Source organism: Chiroxiphia lanceolata, chromosome 8 (genome assembly GCF_009829145.1).
Source record: "Chiroxiphia lanceolata isolate bChiLan1 chromosome 8, bChiLan1.pri, whole genome shotgun sequence".
Taxonomy (NCBI): Eukaryota; Metazoa; Chordata; class Aves; order Passeriformes; family Pipridae; genus Chiroxiphia; species Chiroxiphia lanceolata.
The window spans coordinates 36151781-36176875 of NC_045644.1; the positions used below are offsets into that span (position 1 = coordinate 36151781).

At 47.5% G+C, this 25095-nt stretch overlaps 1 protein-coding gene across 7 annotated transcripts in view; it reads right to left on the bottom strand.

Annotated features, from left to right (window-relative positions):
* The window catches only part of PRKG1 (protein kinase cGMP-dependent 1), a 393869-nt gene that overhangs the window by 31160 nt on the left and 337614 nt on the right, over nt 1–25095 (bottom strand). The window contains exon 1 of one of the 7 annotated variants that reach the window (XM_032695065.1): nt 2950–3552. The exons of the other annotated variants lie outside the window; for them this stretch is intronic. The gene's annotated coding sequence lies outside the window, so the exon portion shown is untranslated. Of the gene's footprint in view, nt 1–2949; nt 3553–25095 lie in introns of those variants that run through there. 7 annotated transcript variants of the gene reach the window in all.

The window sequence follows — 25095 nt, forward strand, 5'->3', positions numbered from 1 at the left end:
AAGTCCACGTTAACACCAAATTCCTACAAACTTACAGTTGTTATGCACTTCAGTCCTGCAAAGCTTAGGGATAAATATCTCCAACAGAAAGATCAAAATGCAAATATTCCCCCGCCATCTCCTAAATCAGAAACTGGGGGGATGATCCTTACCCTGAAATTTAGAACAGGAATTCACCTCCTGTCCTCCAACTTGCTTAAGCTGAGTTTGCTGCTCCCTAAAACTCCCAGGGTTTTCCAGCGTGTGCTCCTCGCTCCACACATTTATAGGGACAAACATATGTGATGGCATATTTAGCACCTCCAAAAGTAGAGAGACTCTTTCAAGGCACTGGGAGGGCAGTGCCAAGAAACACAGAAATAGTTTAAATGTTAATATTGGTGTGTCTGTAGGAAAACATTCAGTTCTGGACCAGGATAAAGATACTGAGGAGGATCCTTGGGATAGTCACAGAATGGGTCAGGCTGGAAGGGACCACAGTGGAACATCTGGTCCCACCTCCCTGCTCCCATCCCAGAGCACGTGGCACAGGATTGTGACCAGACAGCTCTGGAATACCCCCAAACTTCCATCAATTTTATTCTAAATCCGCAGCCTTGTGCTGGTGTTCCCAAACTTTCCAGAGGGGAAAATGCTTTCCTGACCTCTGGAAGAGTTGGTGATTTAGTTCCTAAATTAATAAATGACAGGTGTGTTGGGAAGACACCTCGGGCAAGCCCAGGGCAGGATCAGCGTTCCTGGCACGGTCAGTGAGGTGCTGGAGAGACACAGAGGAAAGGCTGGAATGTCCTGGGCTGGGATTTCTGGGGTTGTGTGTCTCTAGCTGAATTAGGGTAAGTAAGAGAGAACCCTTCCCTGGATATTTTGGTAATTGTGCTGGCTCACAGGCCAAAATGCTGGGAAAATCATAGCTGGAAGCGCACAAAAAGAAAACCAAGGAAAAGTTGGTTCTTTAATAAAGACCTTTTAAAAACAAAGGCAGTGATTCCCACAAGAGCTTGTGGAAGGCCAGGAATCAATTCCCAATGCACTCTTTAAGGTGTTTTTTGCTTACTGATAGTGGGTCTTATCACCTACCCTACAGCAAGCAGAGGCTGGCAGAGCTGGAGCTGACACGAGAGGTGGGACATCAGGAACCAGCACAGGGAAAGAGGGATTCAGACCTAAGTGAAACAGGAGCATCCTGCAGAACCCCTCAGGCTCTTCTCCAAGGTTTCCTGCAAATCTGAATGACAGAGGGACCTACTGAGGCCTCAGTGGCTTTCTGCAGCCACCTTGCCCTGAGGGGTATCCGTGTGCTCCCATGGAAGAGCTGGGCCCTGGTAACACCACTTCTTTCCCTCCCTCCAAAGGAAACACATCCTCCTAAGGAGCTGCCTTGCTCCAGCTCCTCTTGGGCACGGAGAGGCATCACATGGAAGAAACCTGAGTGATCAGGGGGCTCAGGAGTAAATACCATCACCCACACGTCCCACCCCTTTGGAATGGCAGCACAGAAGCCACAGCCCAAGCGTTTGGGCAATGCCTGCTATGCACAAGGGGAGAGGAAATCATGTGGCTTCTTGCACTGCTGGAGGTTCCCAACCATTTCAGTGAGCCATCACCTCCTAGCACAGTGATTACTCCGAGAGCTACCCCAAGCTTTTCCTCCCAGAACTACAAATAAAACAAAAAAAATGGTTCAACAACCATCTTACCTAGGCAGCTAAAAGGGATAAATGAGAACATGTGAGGAGCAAAGGTTTGCAATTATCCAACTGCTCAGCTTTACTAAACTAGCTCACGATTCCCATCACATGAGCCAACTGTGTTGGGAAACATTAGACATCTGTTAGCAAACTGTCATCCTGAGAGCAAACTTGGCTCCTTTCCACCTGCACGCTGCCAGCCAGACAGAAATTGCCACCAAATGGGAACCAACCCCCAGCTCCCTGATAGGAACAGTTTGGGTGGATAAAACCCGAATTTCGGAGCCCTCCCCAGTGACAGACACCTGCTTGTTTAACAGCTCTTTGGTCAGCTTTATATCCATGGCTGAGGCCATGTCCTGCTGCAGAGGGAACCACTGGATCTCTGCAAAGACTGGAACAACTACAACAACGTCACTTGGGTGGTGAGGATCAGACCCAGCCCGTGAGAAGACACACCTGAAAGGAGCCTGAGAGCCACAAACGGGGTGGGGGGAGAAGTAAATCCCAAAAACCCCCTTATTTCTGTGTCCACTAAAGAAAAGAGTCCATCTCCTTATGGTTCTTCAGATATAGCAAGATTCTTAAGGGATCACAGAAGCACAGAATCACAGACTGCTTTGGGTTGGAAGGGAGCTTAAAGTTCATCCAGTGCCACCCCCTGCCATGGGCAGGGACACCTTCCACTGGCCCAGGTTGCTCCAAGCCCCGTCAAACCTGGCCTTGGACACTTCCAACTAAATTCTATTTAAATGCTGCTTCAGCTGGTGTGGCACTTTAAAAAAAAAAAATCAGTCTGTGTAAATGAAAGTAAAAATTCCCCCAGATCTTCGGTTTTGTGACTGTTCTTTCTCTACATCTGAAGATACATATTTTAATCATGATGAAATGATCCACCTGGGTCTAGTCTGCCCATGGTACCCATGGCCTGCCTGGCACCCTGAAGTCATGGGAGGCTTCCTGGATTGGATTCATGACTTAAGAGAGATGCAATTCCAAAGGGGAATGAAAAGTGGTAGGGACATGGATTGAGTTTATGTAACGAGGAGGCTTCGTTGTCGGAAAGCAATGGAAGGAGGAGCAGATGCAGCAAATGGAGGCAGGGCTCCCATGCCTTCCCTTCCCACCGGCTCCAATGGCTCCAAAAAGCCCAGGATCACGTGATCCCAAGCGATTTTGGGCAAGGGGAAGTCTGTGGATGGTCATATGGGTGACAGCAAAAAAAAAAGCACCTCGTGTCGTGCTCACACGAGGTCCTTACCTTCACCCTGTGTGAGGGGGGTCAGGAGATTTAGCCACACTCAGGCAACAGACAGAAGCAGGGACAGCGACTGTATTTTACACAACCAGCAAGATCCAGAGCCTGGGAATGCCTGAAAGCAAATTCTGGAGAGGCATTGAGAGCAAATCCGTATTCCTTCCTGGTGTGTTGCCACTCAGCCTCTCAGAGGTCCCACCCCATGTGCAAACCCTTCTTATCTGGCATTCCCTGCAGGTATCAATCCTTTGGGTCAGGACATTCTGAGGGGGGAGAGATCCCTTGGCAAAGCACTGCAGCAGAACAAAATGACCGAGGGTATGAACCCAAACCCCTGGTGGGTTGGTGTGAACCCAAACCCCTGTTAACACGCTCCTCAGACTTCTCCAAGGGTCTGACCCTTCAAGGTGAAGAGCACTCTCAGGCCCCCATGGAATTGTATGAGCTGAAAGAGGGATGCTCACCCCAAAATTACCCTCAGGCAGAGCAGGCAGTGAGAGCAGGCAATAATTATCTCCCAAATCCCACCCCTCCAGATGGGAAAGGCCTCTGCCTTGTGCTTCTTCCTCAGAGATCCAATGTCCATCTCCCTCATGATGCACAAACACACCTGTAACATTTCCAGCATCCCTTTCCATAACTGCTGTCATTTGAAACCAAAGATATCAAGGAAAGGCCCAGCTCTTTGCCTGCTTTACTGTCAATCACAGAACGTCACAGAAAAGCTGAATTCACTTCAGGCTCTGTCACATTATTGCCATTTATTAGCAATAAACAGCATGTTCACAAACACAGGATGACAAAATTATTCCAGGACATCTCCATTGGCAGGGAAAGCAGGAAAACACTGAGGGGAGACAGTGAGCTGTCAGATAAAAGTACCAGCACGAGATGACTGCAACAGCTCCCAGGGGCCTGAAGGATCCTGCTGCCCACCCAGCCCTGAATGGTGGTAACCAGGGAGCCATTCCCTAAATCCCAGTGGGGTTCTCTGGCCTTCCACACAAACTGATGGCACATTAATGTGCCCACAGATGATTTCTGCCTGGTATTTGATATCCCAATGCCAAGCCATTCCTGGAGGGATGGATGCAGCGGTGTTACCCACCCAACTCGACCGGTCAGAGAGGGTTTACTGGCAGATGAGGATTTGCTGCCCTGCCCCAAGGAAGAACAAGAAGAACTTCAAGCTCATCGTCCACTCTGGCATTTTTTCTAATTGCAAACACCACTGAAAGAGTGAAAGGTGTGTGTGGATCTACCTACATGGAGCTGCAGACAGATGGATGCAGGGAGAAAGTATGAGAGCTAATAACCCAGCTTTTCCTGAGTTCAGGTCTCCTCCTTCCAGCCCATCCTTCTGAGGTCAGCAATGCAGTGGCTTTAACTCCTGGTTTAGCTGCTACCACTTCCTTCTATGTCTTACACCTTCAACTGAAAATCCAAATCAAGAGCCACTTTATTTGGATTTTTAAAAGCAATGTGCTGGTGGTGACGATGGGATTGAAAGCTCCAGCTGCACAGACCACTGCACTGAAAAGAAAGGCTGTCTTTCTTTTCCAGTTCGTGTTGTCAGGGCTGGGAATTTCTCTGGGACACCCCATCACTCCAGCTTGCAGTGTACTTGCCTTTCATGCCTTTCACATCAGGAGAAAATAGCATTACCTCCTGGTTTAGATTTTCTTACAGAAAGTGAACATTTGAGTGGCAGCTAAACCAGACATTAAAGCTATGGCATCTCTAACTTCCTCTGGGAGGGGAAGGAGATCTGAAATTAAAAACAGAGAGTTAAAAAACTAACAGGTTATTTTTTATTCCCCCTCCTCCCCCCCGTTTTAAAAGCACATCACTTTCCAATTAGAGCTTGGCAATGTGAACATGATATTGTGCTGTTCAACTAAGCTGTGCTCAGAGACTAAGCTGTGCTCAGAGACTAATCTGTGCTCATCCCGAGTTGGTCCAGGAGTTAAGCAAATAGATTTGTTTGAATTATGGGGCTTTGAAGACCTGCTGCTGCACAGAGACCAATTTCACCCAGAAATGGATCTGAATGCACTCAACTGCAGCCAAACCAGCTCAGAAAGTGCTTCCCATGATCCAGGCTCTTTCAGAAGCCTGAATTCTGGAGTGTTGCTGAAATCCTAAATGTGCCAAGAGATTGGTGATTGCTTATTAAACAACTTGTGCTTGCTGGGTTCAGTGCCTCCCACCCAGCACTGCAGTGGGTGGACAGAGTATCTGGACACAGGATGTGTAAGGAGAAAACGCCTTCAAATCCAAATTTCACCCCTTTTTTGGTCACCATGGGATCCTCTCCTCTTGTAACACAGGGCATGCATCATTCCCTTGAAAATCCACGGCTGCTCCCGTGGGTCCAAGCTCACAAAACCTGCTCGAGCAGACACCAGGGCTTTGTGTCCCTGTGGGTGTGCTTGGACTGCACCCCGTTCCTGCACATCCACACAATGCTGGTGTGCCAGAAACAAACCCAGATTTTGGGGAAAGAACCAAAGAAACCAGGATAGAAAATGCCAGCTGATGTAACTCCGTGCAGACACAAAGCAGAGTGATTTCAGTAAGGCACAAGGTTCTCAGGAGGGTTTTTAGGGAACATGGTCCCTGGTTTTCACTGGAAGTCAGTGGGAGGTCACTGTGGAAATGCTTATTTTTGTTTTCTAGATGCACGTTTCTCCCTCGACTTCTAACAAAACACCCTGGTGCTTCCAACAGGACTCTCTCAGGGTCCTACTCTGGGAAGTCCTGGATTCAGCTCTGGCCAAAATAACATTTGCACTTTTGTAATAGTCCTAATGCTGAGAATGTCCTGAAATAGTTCAAACAAGACACCCTACAGAATAGTCTGACTTCCAAACCCAAGCTTTTAATCCACTTTAATTAAAAGGGGCGGAGGGAGGATGTGCAGTATTCCTTCCTCTGGTGGTGTTTCCTGTCCTGTGCAGTATTAAAAGATATTGCTTAAGGATGGGGGTTGTTTCTTCTCTTTTCCCTCCCTTTTTTCTTGTATCTTTTTTTAACTCTGGAAGTTTTTAGATGGAGAGCAAAGAAGCTGCCTCACTGCTGCCATGTCACATCTTATCACACCACACCGTGGCTCACAGGGGAGGGATCCAACCCAAAAGAGTTGCTGATGCCACGTTTGGCTTTACCTGGGTGGGAAACTCATTGGGGTCTGGACAAATAAAACATGAGGACATTTTTCCAACTCCAAGACCTGAAATTCCAGGCTCAACAAACTCCTGACTCCTCACGGCACCTCAAATGCTGCGCTCGGACCTCGACACCTCCACTCCAAGGGGAAAAGCATCCAAAAGATCATACAAAATGTTATCTATCAACAGCCTTTCCCCCCCAGCAAATCCATGTTCAAATCACACCTTTCTGTAAACAATTTCCCCGACAGTTCAACGTTTTATTAGAAAATTCCCTACCAGTTTGCCTTGGGCTGTGGTATCACCACAATGCCAGTGGAACTCCTGGTTTACTCTTCCACCCTACAAATACTCCAATATCATGATGTTTCCATGCCAGTAGTGGGGGGTTTTTTTAAGTTTTATTGCGATTTTTTTTAGGGTATTCAGCTGAAATATTCCAGCTCTTACACAGTTCACTGAAGGACTGCCCAGGACTTTTTGCCTAGAGCATGTTAATTCCTAGATAATTCTTCCTGTGGGTCACCACTCAGATAAAATTTGAGTTTAAACCCCCAGAGTCTGAATCAGCTCCAGTTTGGGTGTACTGGGCAATACTGATTTCTGGGGTAGCACTCACATCCCAACTTCTAAAGTTCTGACTTCTACAATGTCAGTGAAAACTAAACTTCCCATGGTGATGTTAAGTCCCCCTGGAGAATTTGGAAGGGAAAAAATGGTATTATGGCAAGGAAGGAGGCAATTCACTGAATTCCCTGTTTTCTCCTCATCAGCTCTGAATTCAACACTTCGGATCTGTAGACAATAAAATCTATTTGGAAGACAAGACATCAAGGGCTTTTTCTTTCATTTTTCCAATTGATTTCTGAGGTGATACCTACAGATCCCTGTATTTTTTCCTTTGGAAAACGCCAAGGAAAATCCAGGCTTCTGTGAATATCCAGGGAAATGGGTAAGCACAATAAATCCCAGCTTCCAAACTGGATTCAAAGGTACCACAGAACAACCCCAGAGTTGTTTTTTTCAAGGAAAGTTGTTGGGGAAGAGCCATGGAACAACCTCAGGAAGGGAGATGAGATCCCAAGGAAGGCTGATCTAATTGCAGCTTGAAATTGCTCCAATCTCAGTTAGTTCTGCTCGTTGCCCTTCTGCTTTACAAAGTCTCACCACCTAATTGCAAACTGCTAATTAGATCCCACGAACCCCAAATGGGCTCATCTGAGCATGTAAACACTAAACAGCCCTTTTTTTTGCCTCCAGCCTTAAGGCAGGACCGTGTTGCCTGCACAGGAAAGGCTCACCATGGCAACAAACGCTTGGTTGCAGCTTTCTCCTCTTAAATTTTTTAAAGAAAGTGAGAACAGATCGATATATTGCTGATGTTGGACACACTTCTTGGTCCGACTCGCTGTGTTCGCTGCTTATTGCACATTTGTCCAAGTCCCAAGGGGTTCACACAGAGCTGTGTTGGTGTTTTGCCCTTGTTTCTTTTTCCAAATGGCCCCAATCCTCTGGGAAAAAGTCCCCTGTTAGATGGTTTCCAGCTTGACAGCTGCTCTAAGAGGCAGAGGTTCACCTTGAGTGAACTTGTGTCCCTTCCCCAAGGGCTGCCGAGGGGCATTTCATGGAATTCCAGAATGGGTTGGGTTGGAAGGGACCTTAAAGATCATCTCATCCTACCCCCTGCCATGGGCAGGGACACCTTCCATCATCCCAGGTTGCTCCAAGCCCCACCCAACCTGGCCTTGGACACTTCCAGGGATCCAGAGGCAGCCACAGCTTCTCTGGGCAACCTGCGCCAAGGCCTCCCCACCCTCACAGGGAAGGATTCCTTCCCAATATCCCATCTAACCCTGCTCTCTGACAGTGGGAAGCCATTCCCTGTGTCCTGTCCCTCCATCCCTTATCCCAAGTTCCTCTCCAGCTCTCTCGGATCCCATTTAGGCACTGAAAGGTTCTCTAAGATTTCCCCAGGGCCTTTTCTTTTCCATCTCTTCAATGTTTCTGGAGCCTCTTCCAAACTATCAAGCAGACCCATGTGTGATAGGATCTGGAGGCATTGATGGGTAATGATGTTCCCTTGATCCAGTGGCTCCCTCAAAATGCCCACAGAGCATCAGAGAGAGCTACTAATTACTTTAGGATCACCAGACTAAAAGCCTCCCAAAGCATCACTGCAAAACCCTCAAGGTTTTCCTCCCTTGGCCAACGTGGGAGCACTCCAGGCGCTGCTGGTGGGAGTTGTTGCATCTGGCACGTTTCCTCCTAATTAACTTAGAATAAAAAAGAGGTGACATGGAAGAGGAAGGCGGGGAGGAAGGGGAATATTACATCAAATCCTACTGAAAAAGTGGGAGCAGGCAGGAAGCAGGTTTTTCCTTACAAAGCAAGGACGTGTGCACACAAAGCGAGGCTCCTCGCTCCACTTGTTCACTCTGGCAGGCAGATGGAACTGTGGGAAGAGATAAGTTCCACATAACCCACCCCATCCCGGGATCTCCCTGTGCCAAACCCACTTTTAATTGGGTTTAGCTGTTAGGATTTTGCTTTCTTGTGTGAGTATTGCTTTGGGAAGCAAAATCAGCGTCTCAGGCCATGCTGGGGATAGATTCCGCAGAGGCAGAAAGAGCTTCACAACTCCACACAAATAATGAAGGCCAGGATCTGGCAAAAGTCAAGAAAAAGCATCAAAAAGAAGGGTCAATTTGAAGACAACCTGGAGAGAGAGAAAAACCAACACAACTGTGCATGTGCAGTCCCACAAACATCTCAGAAAGGTCTAAGGATGACTAACAGGAGAACTAGGAGGGGTAACTCTCAAGGGTATGGCACGGGGGGCATGGCATGACCGTGGCTGGGATGCCAGAACTGCAGCCACAGGAGATGCTGGGAACAGGAAGACCACACCTGTCCTAAGGAAAGAGTAATTTGTCGTGTTAAATCAGGTTATCAAAGCAAATTAGCAAGTCATGCAGATCATCTGCAGAGGGAAATTCCATTCTAACCAGGGAAGGAGAGTATTAAGATGAGATTACTGACCATTAGGATGAGCAAGAGTGGCTGTGACCTTAAAGCTCATCTCATTCCACCCCCTGCCATGGGCAGGGACACCTCCCACTAGCCCAGGTTGCTCCAAGCCCCGTCCAACCTGGCCTTGGACACTTCCAGGGATCCAGGGGCAGCCACAACCACGTTGATGCCAGACCCATTTCAAACCTCCCTTTAACAGAAACAATGATGTGCTGAGCTCAAACATGGCTGGAGGGCTGAAGAGAGGTTCAAAATAGAAGCACCACTCTTGCACTCAGCAAATCAAAGAAGGGAATTGCAAGAGTAGCTAAAAAAGTTGAAGAGGAGGATTCAATCTTAGCAGTGACACGGGGGCATCTGGATTCAGCCAACATCCCAGCTCTCACTGTGGATCCAGGAGAGGTCAAAAGGAATTTGATGTGGCTGAGCAGCAGGATGAGCCACTACATTAAAAGCAAGAAGGCATCCTTCAAATATGAAGTAGTTTCAAACAAATCCATTAAGAGGAAAGAAAAAAAGAACCAAATCCTGTCCAGTTGAAAGAAGAACACCATAAGACAGGCAAAAAAAAGCAAGTAACAACTTCAAAAGGCTTAAAACCAAATAATAACCCCTTCTCAATCACAGCAGCAGCAGGAGCCTGTAGGCTGTAAGGTCTCCAGAGGCTCCAGGAAGAGCTCACCGAGAAGAACAAAGCCATGTGAGAAAAGCTCAATGCACTTTTTACCCCTGGGTTCAACCTGGAAGGTCTTGGGGAGATCCTCCCCCTGCAATCTCCCTTCCCAGGGGGAGCACCGGGGTAACCACCACCAACTGAAGTGTCAAGTCAACCAAAGGGTCTCCAGGACCAGATGGTCCTCACCCAGCGCTCCCGTGTGAACTCCAGGTGAACCGACCGCGGTTGGGAACCAGCTCCGCTCGCTGAGGGATGGAAGTGGCTTTCTGATGGGATCCAGAGCCCTGTGCCCCACCAAGCCCAGCATCTGTCCTAACAGAATTCCTTGACACATGAGTAAATCTGCCTTCTTTGGGGAAGAGCCAACAGGCTTCCCAAGCCTACTGGAGTTCTTTGAAGGAGCCGTCAGGCACACAGGCAGGAGAGATCTGCTTGATACAGTTGGATTTCCTAAAGGCTTTTGACAAGGTTTGAAAGGCTGTTACACAAATGAAGCTGCCATGACATAAGAAGGAAGGTCTGTGCATTGATTAAAAAACAGTTAAAACCAGGAAACAGCAGATAGTAATATATGGCTCGTTTTTCCTAATGGATGGAGGCCAACAGTGCTCAAATCCTTCCTGCTCAACATCTTTAGGGATGAACTGGAAAAAGGGGGGGGGAATAAAAAAAATGACAATGCTGGTCAAGGATATTAAATCACCAAAACCAGCAAAAAAAAGCCCAAGGTGAAAAACTGCAAAGAGACCAAGGACAAGATAATACCTTCACTTGAAATCCTGTAGGAATGCAGTGAGGGGAAAAAATCCTGGAGAAGCACATGGTAATGGTCATTCATTCACCTTTTTGGATTGGAAAAGGTTCTGGACAGTGATGGTAAGGAGCACAGATCTGGATGGGGTTCTGTTGTAGGGGCCTCTTCCTGGGAAAAAAACAACTCTGGTAGGAGATGACAAAGGTTCACAGAATCAGAGAATCAACCACGTTGGAAAAGACTTCTGAGATCATCAGGTCCAATCCTTGATCCAACCCTGCTGTGGTTCCCAGACCATAGCACTGATGCCACATCCAGTCTCACCTTAAACACCTCCAGGGATGGTGACTCCACCCCCTCCCTGCCCAGCCCATTGCAATGGCTGATCACCCTGTCTGGAAAGAATTTCTTCCTGATATCCAACCTAAACCTCCCCTGGCACAGCTGAAGACCCACCCCTCTTGTCCTACTGCTGGTTCCTGGGAGAAGAGTCCGACCCCCACCTGGCTCCCCCCTCCTGTCAGGGAGTTGCAGAGAGTGAGGAGGTCTCCCCTGAGCCTCCTCTTCTCCAGGCTGAGCCTCCCCAGCTCCCTCAGCCTCTCCTCACAGCACTTGTGCTCCAGTCCCTTCCCTAGCCTTGCTGCTCTCCTCTGGACCTGCTCCAGCCCCTCAATGTCCTTCCTGAGCTGAGGGCCCAGAACTGGACACAGCACTCCAGGGGTGGCCTCACCAGTGCTGAGTCCAGGCCAAGAATCACTGCCCTGCTCCTGCTACCACACTGTTCCTGATCCAGGCCAGGATCCATTGGCCCTCTTAGCCACCTGGGCACACTCTGGCTCCTGTTCAGCTTCCTGTCCATCCACACTCCCAGCTCCCTTCCTGCCTGGCTGCTCTCCAGCCACTCTGTCCCCAGCCTGTAGAACTGCAGGGGGTCGTTGTGGCCAAAGGTCAGGACCCGGCCCTTGGCCTGCTTGAACCTCATCCCCTTGGAATCAGCCCATGGATCCAGCCTGTCCAGGTCCCTCTGCAGAGCCCTCCTGCCTTTCACCAGAACATCACTCCCCCAGCTTAGTGTCATCTGCAAATTTGCTGATGGTGGACTCAATCCCCTCATCCAGATCATCAATAAAGACATTAAACAGAACTGGGCCCAGCACTGATCCCTGGAGACATCACTGGTGACGGATCCCAACTGGATGCAGCTCCGTTCCCACCACTTTCTGGGCCCAGCCATCAGCCAGTTCCTAACCCAGCACAGGGTGCCACTGTCCAAGCCGTGTTGTGTCATGGAAAGCAACTGTGCAGATCCAGGAAAGAGAAACCCATTAAGGGTTATAAATCTATCAACAGCAGGAAGTCCCTGAGTCCCAAACCGCTGGAGACTGAAGGATCACAATCAATAATCACCTCTTTGCTCTTCTCCCCGTTCCCAGATAGCAGCTACTGGGCACAGGAGAGACAGGACATGGGGTCAGCTACAGCTGGATGCAGTGAGGTCACTCCTATATTGGCACTTCCAACAGATCTGAATATAACTGCAACAAACTGAGGAACTCAAGGCCCCTACTTGTAATGTCTGACAGCAGAAAAAAACCCCAGAGTTTTGTTTCCCAGCGCCTGGTGCCTGCTCTGGAAGCCTGTTTGTGTCTGCCATGGTGGGAGAGGAGCTGTTCAATCTTACAGCTTGTCTTGACCAGATAAAAGGAAGCTTTTATCAGACATTTCTTTAACACATGGCAGCTACTGCCAGGAAAAAGCAGAGCTCTCACTTCTTCACCGAGGCTCAGCCCAAATTCACCACATGAGAAAACTACCGAGTGCTTTGTCAACATTGGAATATTATCATGTGCTAATTGGAGAGAGATTAGAAAGACAAGGAAGCAAACAAACCACCCTAACCCCCAAGTTTTTCTCCCGCGGATAATTCCTTGGCTGGGAAAGCTGGCTTGTTTCGGGAGGACAGGAAAGCTGGAAGGCTCTAAGCTCTGCACATCCCAGCAATTCAAAAACTCATTCCCTCTCTTCTGATGGAGGACAATATTTTTAACACACCTCCCACGCAGCTCATTTTGGAGAAGGGCTCGTGGCACCCCAGGAGCTGAACGTGACTCTCACTCCCCAAAACACCCCTCCAAGCCACCCTCCCTCCAACACTGGAATCTCACAGGCTACACATCATCTCCTTGGATCAGTGCCCCAGGTTTGGAAAATTTAGTGGCATAAAGGTCACCATGGGCAGGGGGATCTAGAGAGGACCAAGGGCTGTGCTATGAAACACCAGTGGTGACTCAGGGGACGGCAGATCCAAAGCAAGGAGCTTCCTGGAGCTTTCTTAGTATCCCTTTGTGGGCTTCCAGTCGAGACAGGCACTTTCCCATACTTCCACTGGAGGGCAGGAATATCCCACGTTTCCATAGGCAAGCCTTGAGCTCATTGCCACACACCCACATCCTTAAAACAGCTTTAAGAGAGGCCTTGCCTTCGGGAGGTGTTCTTGTGCACCCTTAGACTCTCACTTGGTTTCTATCCTGCTTTTATGAACATCTTCACTTTTTCAAAACACCATCATTATGTCCCTGAAAAAACAGCAATATCCCTCGTTTGCCCCTGCAGCAATTCCCTCCCCTCCCTGCCCTTTTGTCTCAGCTCCCTGCAGCTCTCCAAGGTCCCCTGTTTTCCTGACCTATCTTTTCTGTAGGTAGGACCAACACACTGCTTCCCCAGGAGGCAACAAAAGTATTTTATAAATCATTCTGGATGAGAGTGTTGACATTTGGAGGGCAGGAAGGCTCTGCAGAGGCATTTGGACAGGCTGGATCCGTGGGCTGAGCTCCAACAAGGCCCAGGTGGATGGTCTGGAAGGTCTTTTCCAACCTAAATAATTCTGAGATTCTGTGAAAGGTTTGCAGAGCTGACCCCAGGTCCTATGGCTTTTATCATCTCTATCAGTGAAAATTATCATCAAGAGCAGGAAAAAAATTATTTACTCCCATAAGGGGACACCTCGAGGTTCCTGAAGGGGTCATACATCAGGTTAATATGTTTGACAGAGTTTGTGTGGTTTCCAAATGATTTCTCAGAATGTTCCCCAGCAAAGGCAATTAAAGACATGCCAAGAGACAAAAGGAAAGGGCTTCTCATGGATAAATAACTGCTTTGGAGAGTGGAGGGTCACCACCTATGACCCTGCAAGGTGCTGGGCTGGGACTGGTGCTGCTTGATGGATTTAAAATTCAGACAGAGAAAGGTTCCTGTGAGGAGTTCTGTGCACATTCAGCTATTCGGAGAAGCAGAAAAAACCAGGATGAACCACAAAGATCTGCAGAGGGACCCTAGTGTCAGAAGAAATTAAACAGAGATAGAAAAAAAAAATATTACCCAAACTTCCAATGCCAAAAGACAGGCTCTGAGACAATCATTCCCCTCAAGAGTTTATGAGAGTCCTAGGAAAACGTCAGCTCACTGGGAAACATTCAGAGCTCCACTGGGAAACACCTGGAGAAAGGCACAGGGCTGGGAATGACCCTCTGTGAGTCATGACTGAAAGTGGGACTCTGCAGCCTGAAAATTGCCTATCATTTGGCATTTTCAAGATGTTATTTGTGAAAGGGAGACCCTGATTCACTAAACTCTGGTGGGATTTTAGAATGTCTCTAAATGTCCAACACCTGGGGTAATGCTGAGCACAGCCTGGTCTAAGGAATTCCTCCACATTGAAGTACCTGAGTTTTACAGACCAATTCTTTCACAACCCAGACCAAAACCATTAAAATTTTCTTCCTATTTCCTAAAATGACCCTATGTTAGCTCGTTGAAGGGGAAGTCATTCTGCAGGTGAAGGTTTTTCCTTCTCTGCCAGTTCCATTTACAGCTGAGGACTGAAGATGAGAGAGAGAAGGATGGTGTCAGCTCCACTTCTGCCTTGGTTTTTGTGCCTTTAATTCACTGAAATCTCTTTGTATCCATTTCCTGATCTGTAAAATGAAGACACATTGGTAGACTTACTCCAGAACACCTGTGGGATGTCTGGGATCAGGTCAAAGGACCATTTTTCTCGGGAGGAAGCACGTGGAGAAGCAGAGCAAGCATGTAGTCATAATTCCTTGAATACTCTTCCAGTCTCTCGAGGCTTTGTGGGTTTGCAGGAGCTACTGGAAAGGTGTGATAAGCAAGACCAGAGTGTTGCACACCGAAACCACCCTCATGAACCTCAGGACAAGCTTCATAACAAGGGTTTTAGGACCAGAAACCATTGCTTAGCATCCTCCTTGGTCCCCCTAAGGGAAGGGCTGTGCCACTGTTTTTACTATGGCAATAAATCCACATTTTTTTCCACTTGGAGAATACAGAGATACTTTGTGGCACAGGGGTGCCCTGAGATGCTTTTTTCAACAGAAACTCAAGTCCTCACAAAGGGATGATCCCTCTGTGTGATCACATCAGGCAAAACCCAGATCACAGCAAGGATTTGACCTGTTGGAGCAAGTCCAGAGGGGGCTCCAAGAGGATCCGAGGGCTGGAGCAGCTCTGCTGGGAGGAAAGGCTGGGAGAGTTGGGATTGTTCAGCCTGGAGAGGAGAAGCTTTGGGGTGAGCTGATTGTGGCCTTCCAGGGCCTGAAGGGGCCAAGAGGAAAGATGGAGAGAGACTATTTCCAAGGGCCTGGAGTGACAGGACAAGGGGGAATGGCTTCCCACTGCCAGAGGGCAGAGTTAGATGGGATAATGGGAAAACGTTCTCCCCTGTGAGGGTGGGGAGGCCCTGGCACAGGTTGCCCAGAGAAGCTGTGGCTGCCCTTGGATCCCTGGGAGTGTCCAAGGCCAGGTTGGACGGGGCTTGGAGCAACCTGGGCTAGTGGAAGGTGTCCCTGCCCATGGAACGAGATGAGCTTTAAGGTCCCTTCCAACCCAAACCATTCTGTGATTCTGTGATTTTTTGTCCTGCAAGCACTTCTCCAATGTCACTCAGTGGTCAGTCAGCACACAAAACCTTTCCCAAAGCCCATTTCTATTTTCAGAGAGTATCATCTCTTCCTTTAACAAGTAGGTTTTACTCCTCCCTTTTTCAACGTCTTCACCAAACAACAAAATCCCACCTGTCGCTCACTGAGAGGATGCAGAGACCCAGAAACACGGGGTTTTTTTTCATGTAATAAAACAATACTTAACCAAAAGGTAAACAGTGGCTTCTGGGGAAGAACTTTATAGCCCAACACGTGGTTTCTGAGAAAGATCATCTTCCTGCACTTCCCCTCCGCTAATGGCTACGCTGCCACTTGAGACTCCCAGGAGAGACTTAATGCCTTCTTCCTTTCCGGGAATTAGGCAATGGAGGTTTCAAATTAGCTTCCCTTTGCCTGAAAATGAGTTAGAAAAGGCCTGAACAAACGTGCTTCTGTGAAATGTGACTGCCAGGACGCCGCCGGCTCCTGATTAACCCCAGGCAGGGCAGGGGGGGTCAGAACTGCTTTGTAAGTGATATGTGGGGATCAGGAATGTCTGCAGCCAGCAGGGCTAAACCAAAATTTGCTTTTTAGAGAGGTGGCCGTGTTTTAGCTGATTGTGGCCCAGAAACACATGGCTGGTTTATTTTCTAGCACAGCAGGTTTCCATGCTTTTCCACGTGAGGCTGTTCATGGCCTGCACCGGCCCCTTGACAGCAGTTGTCTTTCCAAAGCTGCCAGGGCTCCAAATTCTTCCTCTGGATTCCTGAATGGAAGGACAGGGCTATTTCAGCCCAAAGGTTGTGAAAAAAGCCTTTTCTCCCAGAGCCTCCAACATCAAGTTGCTCTGCTGGTGTTGAGTGAGTGTTGAAATCCCAGAATCCCAGAATGGTTTGGGTGGAAGGGACATTAAAGCTCATCCAATGCCACCCTGTGCCATGGGCAGGGAAACCTTCCACTAGCCCAGGTTGCTCCAAGCCCTGTCCAACCTGGCCTTGAACCCTTTCCAGGGATGGGGCAGCCACAGCTCCTCTGGGCCAACTGTTTCAAAAGCCTTTTATTATATATATATATATATATATATATATATATATATATATATATATCCTTTCAGAGTTTGTCAAATCCACTGGATTTTAAACACAGACCTGTTGAAAGAAGGGCAATTCATCTTTACCTTGTTAGACACTGTACTCCAAGTGTTACATCAATATTCTTCCAAGTCAGATTGAAATGCAAACACAGAATTAGTGAATCATTTAGGTTGGGAAAGACCTTTAAGATCATCAAGCCCAACCATCAGTCCAACACCTTGTACAGAATTCACAGCCAGTGGTGCAGCAAGAAATGTCCTTAAGGGGGTTTGTCTAATTATTTTCTGCTCATTATTTCAGCTCATCTTCATTAATCACCTCGACTCACTGACAAAAGCAGTGGATACCAAAGGATAGACTGGAATAAATGAACCAGAGAGTGTTTCTTTGAAACCTGCACTGAATTGTACATGAAGTCACATTTTCAACTTGTGAGCTGTAATTAATTCTATGCAAAGGAGAGGGTTGGGATACAATCTTTGCACTAAAAGAGTCATAAAGGCAAGTGGGGCAACCTGTTGCCTCCTCCCAGAAAATGGGAACCCGGCTTTTAAGCCTCACACATGGATTTTCAAAGCGAAAAAAAAAAAAAAAGCATAAAAGCACCTAACCCAGATGATTCAAGAAGGAGGGAACTCAACGACCATCAACTCTCTTGCCTTGCTGTTTCCCTTCCCGGTTTATTTGGCTGGAATTCAGCAGAGAACCAGAGTTATGTTTTCCAAGCCCTCTCCTCATCCCTTTGCTCTCCCTCGCAGGAACGGCCCAGGTTCCCATAGAAACTGAGAGTAAAGAGCAAGGGCAGAAAATCCAAACAAACAGGTCTAAGCTGGCAGTGTCAGGTTTTATTAGATGGATAAATATGACTAATGTGTGCTGGCTGTGGGGTCCTTTCTAATGGAAAAGCCCGATAATGCTGCACCTTATCTAATAAATACCCGGCACAGCAATGACAAAGCCCGGGGTCACTGAGGGCTCACCATGAACAGGTTGGCACCACTTGCTGAAATCGGGTTGTTTTCTCCATTATTCATTTTTGGGGCCAGCAAAGTACCCTCTGCTCACCTGCAGGTCTCATCCTGAAGCCCCCATCCACCCCAAGTTGCTCTGGATTCTCATCCATTGACACCGGAGATTTGCACTGACCTTCCTCACCCTCGTTCTTCATCATCATCATCCCCCACTGTCACCAAGTCCACTCGTGTCCCCTCCCTCACCCCACTTTGGGTCCATTTCCCCCCTTTTCTTCCTTCACCTTTGGTCATTTCCCCCATTTTTTTTGTCATTTTTGCTCATTTCCCCCATTTTTGTTAATTTTTGGTTCATTTTTCCCCATTTTTTTGTTCATTTCCCCCCATTTTTGCTTAATTTCTCTCCATTTGTGGTCTTATTTCTTTGTCCCTTTTTTGCCTTTTCACTCATTTTTTGTCACTTCCCCCCATTTTTGTTCATTTTTTGCCCCATATTTGATCGTTTTTCCCCATTTTGTCCATGTGCACTAATTTCACAAGGGTTTAGGACCTCCTAAAGTGGACTTTGTAAGTTTAAATATTGGCCTGAAGTTCTCTGAAAAATCATTGTAAAAATGGTTTTCTGAGAAAAGATCAGGCTGGATGCTTCCTTCCAGCTTTGGAAGCAGGTGATGTATTTTGAATGTGTTCCTGGATAATTTTACTTTTTAACAGAACTACCCTCAAAAATCTAGTGAAAGGGTTTTTTTTATAGATGAAGGACTTCATGAAAATTATCAATTTGCTTGCCCTGGTGAACTGCCAACATGACAATAGGATTCTTCCAAACAAGAACACTGCTAAAGGGAGAGAGGTACTGCTGTGACTGTAAACTATTTCAAGGTCTTGGATAGGTTTTAAAAGTACAGAATAAAATACGATTGAACATGTTTGAAGGCAGCAATTTTTTTCCTAAGGACACTTTGAATATACAAACATCTCAGTAGTGTTTATCTCTGAGCACCCTTTCCACACATCCTGATCCCTCTCCTGATCCCCAACAGCAGCAGGAGAGACGCCCTCTACTACAAATACTCATCTTCTGAGCACTAAAACTCGTGGCAAATTAGACTGGTTTTATTTCCAAGCCCAGCCGTGACATCCAACAGTCCCTGACTCCAAAGGGGGATTCATTAGAGTGGCTCCTGTTGACTCCTGGAGTGAGATGGCCCCTGGCACCCCTAGAGCTCAGCTTTGTTGTGCTCAGCTCCTCTGTTTAACAGCACAGGAGATGCTGCAGGTCAAACCAACTGCTGAATTCCTCTCCCCCACCAGTGTTCAAAACAATATTGCAAAATGCTTGAAGCCAGTCAAAGAGACTCACTTTAAAAGGACCCTTCACTCTGGAGACTCCCACCTCTGGATGTGCCCCCAAACCATCACTTCAGGAAAGGGAAGGTACAGGGTTGCTTCTTTCCAGCCTTTGTACCTTCCACTTCTCTCCTGAGAAGTCTGAATAGTTTTGCCATTTCCAAGTAGCTGTCCTGGATAACAAGGCGCTGCTAAAAACCTGCCTGCTCTAAAATAACCCAGAGGGGTAGAAACATCCTTAGAACCAGGAGAAAATACTCTTCTTTTTGCTTCTGCATCTACCAAGTTCACTAAAAGGAAGTTTAAGTGACCAGAGTTTGGTTTTAGGTGGTTGGAAGGAAAGCATTTGCTGATATCTAATTCTCCAGGGGGCTTTGTGAGGTGCTGAGCCTGTGCCCAGTGGAAGGGTGTTCCCAGCCCTTTGTAAAGGCTGGGACCATAAAATGTGAAAGCAAATCCTTTTTGCTTTAAATGTCAGCTTTGCTACTGAGCAATGAACAGAACCCTTGGAGCTGTATTTCCTCCTCAGAGCAGGAGGTCATGGCCTCACTAAGCACTTGCTCCACTCCTGACAAATATTTTCACATCCCAATCCGCCCCAGATGCAAAATATGACAGCTCAGCTATTGCACTGTTAATAAAACAGCTTCTTTGGGAGCAGGGGCTGGGAACGGGATCATAAAACATCTTTCAAAGCCAAACTCGAGGCATTCATCTCCCTCAGCGTAGGAAATGGGAAAGCAAGCGGGGGGAATTCAAGGAGATGCCGAGTCGTTTGCTCTGTGATTTGTGCCAGCCCAGCATCTGTAGGCACTCTCTGGCAATCTCCCTGCCTGCTGAAAGAGTCCCAGCATTGCCCTGGCCTGCTGCCAGCCCGCTTCCCATTACTGGCTCCTAAAAGGATTTCCAGCCACAAGAATTCCATTTTGCCATCCAGATGAATGATATCACTGCTGCCCAGGAACAGCCTCCGAAGGAATGAAGGGACAGCGAGAAAAACACTTTTCTTAGAAAGCATCTCCTTGCAGCACAAAGGATTAGGAAACGAACCCGAGTCTGGCAAAGCTTGTGATTTAATCCGAGACTAAGACCAGCAGCAGGCCCTGCCCGTGCACCTGGAGCTCTGGGGGCCTGGCACAGCTATTCTGGGTCATCAACAGCCAAGCCAACTCCAGTGACACAATCTGGAGCCCCTGGAATCAGTCTAATCCCTTGCTTTGGGATCCATAAATGATGGCATTTGATGTTTTCTGCAGAGCAACCCGACGATCCCACCGGAAAATGAACCTAAGAGAGAGTAAAGACAGAGCTCCAACACTTCTCAGTGTGAGGGTTTGCTGAGCAGACAGAGACAGAAACACTCCATCCCCATTCCTAAACGGAATTTTAAATGCAGCCACGAATGAGGGGCTTTTAACTTCCATCAGAAATTTAATCACAATAGTCCTATTAGAAACCCCCATAGTTTTACATTAACGCCCAATATAATGGGCAAGATCAGACTTTGATCTCCTCTTTCATGGTTTCAGGCACTGAGCTTTCTCACATATTCAAAATGTCACATTATCTGTGATTTTGATGTTTTATCTTGTTAAAGCTACGCAAAAGCTGCAGGATCAGCTAAACCACGAGAACAGTTTTGCCTTTTTTTTTTTTTTATTATTTTTTTCAGATGATTTAAAGATTTACAGCTCAGCACTCCTCGAATCATTTAACGGAGTGTTCAGCCAGGCACTGAGAAAATAGAGCAAATGCAGCTGAGGGCAAATCAATGGAAGCACAGCCAGGATAACTCAGGGCACTGCCAAGCTGGGGGGTTTGGGATGCCTTAAGTGTGGCTGCCCCATCCCTGGAAGTGTCCAAGGCCGGGTTGGATGGTGCTTGGAGCAACCTGGGCTAGTGGAAGGTGTCCCTGCCCATGGCAGGGGGTGGAATGAGATGATCTTTTAATGTCCCTTCCAACCCAAACCATCTAAGTGCTGCAAACACACAAATGGAAAAATAATAACATTAATAATATCACATGGCAGCAGTTCACTGGAATCCATCAACCATATTGGAAGCATCAGGGATATTTTTTAAATCAGACTCCTTTCCTGGGTGTTACAGGATAAGTTGCTGCAATGGGAGGTCACACCTTCCTGTGGCACCCAAAGATGGGAACATCCCATCACGTGGGTCTCACAGCAGGGAAGGCACAGACCCATCCTGGCAGAATTTCATGGAATCCCAGAATGGGTTGGGTTGGAAGGGACCTTAAAGATCATCTTGTTCCACCCCCAGAGGCACCTCCCACTAGCCCAGGTTGCTCCAAGCCCCATCCAACCTGGCCTTGGACACTTCCAGGGATCCAGGGGCAGCCACAGCTTCTCTTGGAAACCTGGGCCAGGGCCTCCCCACCCTCACAGCCAAGAATTCCTTCCCAGTATCCCATCTAACCCTGCCCTCTGGCAGTGGGAAGCCATTCCCTCTTGTCCTGTCTCTCCAGGCCCATATCCAAAGTCCCTCTTAGAGCTCCTTTAGGGACTGGACAGGGCTCAGCAGGGAAGGATGAGAGGGGAGTAGAAATCCTGAACTGAATGTGGATTAGAGTTAGACTGTAAGTTATATATGGAAAGTCATTTGAGCCTCCAGGAAAACTGGTGAATTATTCCTTACGGGGAAGAAGGGAAAGGAGGAAAAGGGTTTGTTTCGGTGGATCAGCCGCGGGCGGGAGGGAGGCGTCAGCAGCAACTTCGGAGTTAAGGTTGCATTGGGTTTTTCACTTATAGAGGGATTAAATTTCTTCCATTTCACAGTTGGGTGACTGAATTTCATCTCCAAATGTGACACAACTGCTGCTCGGGGGTCAGCTGGACTCGCTGTGCAGTTTTCGGGTGCCGCGCTCACCAATTTCCGCAGGGAAAACAATTAATATTTACTCCTCTTTGAAATATGAGGCTCCCCCTCTGCTCCCTCCCCTCTCCCTGCTGTTTAAACAACCACATACACCAGCATTTCCAAACTCTGGAGATATTCCCATCACATCCCAGCCTGGGAAGGTTTTGGGGTGAATGGGAAGAAGCTTCTTTATCTGGCAACCCCCTTTTCAGCTCTGCCAAGGAAACGTGACAGTGGGAAGACGGTGCTCTCCCACCTCCTCCTTCTGGAGCCCAAATCTTTCCCTCCCAAACCTTCCCTGGGCGCCAGCACCATCCATATACTTGTCCTTCATCTCTCACTGGCTCTGCATTTCCATCTTTCCTTTCCCTTATCAATGCTTGCACATAAAAGTGAGGTCTGACCCAGCTCCTGGTGGAGCTCGTGGGAGTTGCTGAGGTGCAACCAAGGACAACTGGACTAGCAGCAAGCTGGAAAAAGCCACAAATGATCCCACAACTATTTCCAGCAGTTCCAAAAAGCAGTAGTTCCCTACAGTAGAAGAATCACTGAGTTTTATTTATAACACGTCTGACTGTTCAAGTGATTCTCTGTTATTTAAGTCAGCAGATGAGAGCAGGACAGAAACAGCCCATCTTCCAGTGGCATAATCCCTACAAAGCTATTTGGATAAATCCTCAGGACAGCTCAGAAATGTGCTGGACAACAAATTTATAGAGCCAGGGATGCACAGAACTGGTTTAATGCCACCGTTGCCTCGACGTCCCCTGCAAAGGTCGCCGAGTTTGAAGCTCCCAAGCCTGTGCTACACCGAGCTCCAAGCCTTGGGATCAGCAAAGGATCCCCAGTGCTTCCTGAAGAAAGCATTTGCATAAATACCAAAGGAATGGTTGGTATTTCTAATGCACAAACCATCAGGTGCTCCCACCCCGTACAGCGGGAATGGCCACTTCCATTACCACAATGCGTTTCCATTCCCTCTGGAACTGGGCTCATTATTGTCTGAGAGCTTTCTGCTGCATTTGTATTTCCTCAGGCCAGCCCTAATCCCCTGGAACCCATGCAGGCAGGCATTAGAACAGCAGCCTGATTTTTGTTCACCCTCTGACACCTGACATGGGCCATTATCGCATCAAAAGCTCAGCTTAGCAAGGGGACAGCGTAGAGATTATTGCCTAAATAAGACAGACCTGGATTTAAAAGCTAACTTAATATATATCCCTTGTGAGCACCACAGTGCACCTTCTCAAGAGGAAAGTCTGCCAGCAAACAGCAATTCCCCTTCAGAAAGCACAGTCCTGATGTAGCAGCCTCAGTTACCTTTATTTATGGACATCACCCTGCAGGTTCCCTTGGTGGGCTGCTCCTGCATTTTCCATTGATTTCTGAGCTGATTTTCTAATTCTATTTATTACAGTAGCCAGGAAAATTGGAGAGGCAAACCTGGATCCAAACTATCAGTGGCTTCAGGATGAAATTGCAGGTTATTTAAGGCTAAACTCTGTGATAATTCTCCAGCAGAAAGAAAAACGGTCAAATAATGCCACCTAAAATCTGTTTTCCTGGATGTTTAAACTCACACAGACTGAACAGGTATTGATGATCAGTTGTTATTTCTCCACAGCAAGGAGAAGAATGACTTTAATTATTAACACAGCTTCAAAGAAATTATTGCAACCCCATTTCCTCCCTTTTTTGCACATCCCAGGAGATTTCCCCCCAGTCTGGCACCAAAAACAGCCAAGGCAAAAGCTGGTTCCCATATGGTCCCTGATTCAGAAAAGAATGGACACCAAGGGAGATGGAGCCCATCATCACAGGTTCCAGGCTGCCCTGATGCCATGAGCCAGAAAATATTGTTTCTTGCAGGAAAAAAAAAAAAAGACTAATCTAGTCACGTTCCACTCCTTGGTGAATTATTTCAGCCAGAGTTTTCCAAAGTTCCAGCCCAGCACGGAGTCAGACCTTCACTAAATCATTCTCTTTAATTGGGAGTTTCCATTTTTGGAACCCTTAACTCGGCCAACTTCCCTTTTGGCAGGGGTTGTAATCTCTCTTGGCTTTTCTTATCTGCATTTCTAAAGGAAAACAAGCTGAAGAAACACAAAGCCCGTTTTCCTGATGCCCAGGGTTGTTTATTATCCACACAAACCCCACGGGCTGGCTGGATGTCAACCCCCCCGGGTCCCAGAGTCCTGCAGACACAACATCTGCACACAAAGCTTTCCCATTCCACCAGGACAGGAGTTTGCAGGGAGATGAGCTGCTCTCACCCATTTATGGAGCTGAAGGGCCAATCCAGCCTTAATATGTTTATGGAGGTGCCAGAAGTGGCACCCCCAGGCCACCCCAAGAGCAGGTGGCTGTGCCACGTGTGACCGGATCACTGCCAACCACCCTCAGGCAAAAGCTGCCATCAGATCCCCAGCAAAGAAAGACCAGTTTTTATACACAAGGTGCATCAAAATATCTCTTTGTCCAGACAAGGGCTGTGTTTCTGAGGGGAATCCCCTGCCAGGTCCTGCTCACACCTCTGAGTGGGACAGCAGTGCAAGAGCTGAGGTTCCTTCAGGTGATGCTCAACTGGAGGAGATGCTTCATCAGCTGAATTCCTTCCCCAGGCACTGCTTAATATTGAGTCCAAGGAACCAGAATTGAATTAGTCCAAAAGGAAAACCCCCTGAAATGCAATTAGTCTGTATGGCAGGTCCTTGGCACCAACATTTTCCTTCTCTACACACCCATCCCTCTGGATCTGTGCTGCCTCCTAACACTTGGACCTGTCCATGGGCAACAAGCTTTCAACTCCCAGGGACAACTTCAACTATTAAAACAAGTCTCAAAGACAACCAAAGGAGAGGCTGTGTAGGGAGGAGACACAAACCTGCTCCATGAACCCTCCAGGAAACATCTCAGAGAAGCCACATGGGACACTGGAAAATACCTTTTCTTGTAAACATCCTGGTGTGGCAGAAACTAAACAGAGTGGTGAATTTTACCTTTAAAGCCAGGGTGGAAGGAGAAAAACTATCTATAAAGAATGCATATAAAATGGGAAAATATTAATAACCACCCAAATTAGGTCAATGAACTGCTGGGAGGCTTTGCTATGAATGAATGGAGTGAGAGAGGGGGCGTAAAGTGAAACAAGGGGCAACTCAGGCCTCTAAAACAAAAGGTTTGGACAGAATCATAGGCTAGAAAAGAGCTCTTAGATCATCAAGTGCAACTGTTAAATGAAGGTGTTAATTAAAACACAGCTCCAAGGAGGTGAAGGGCATCCA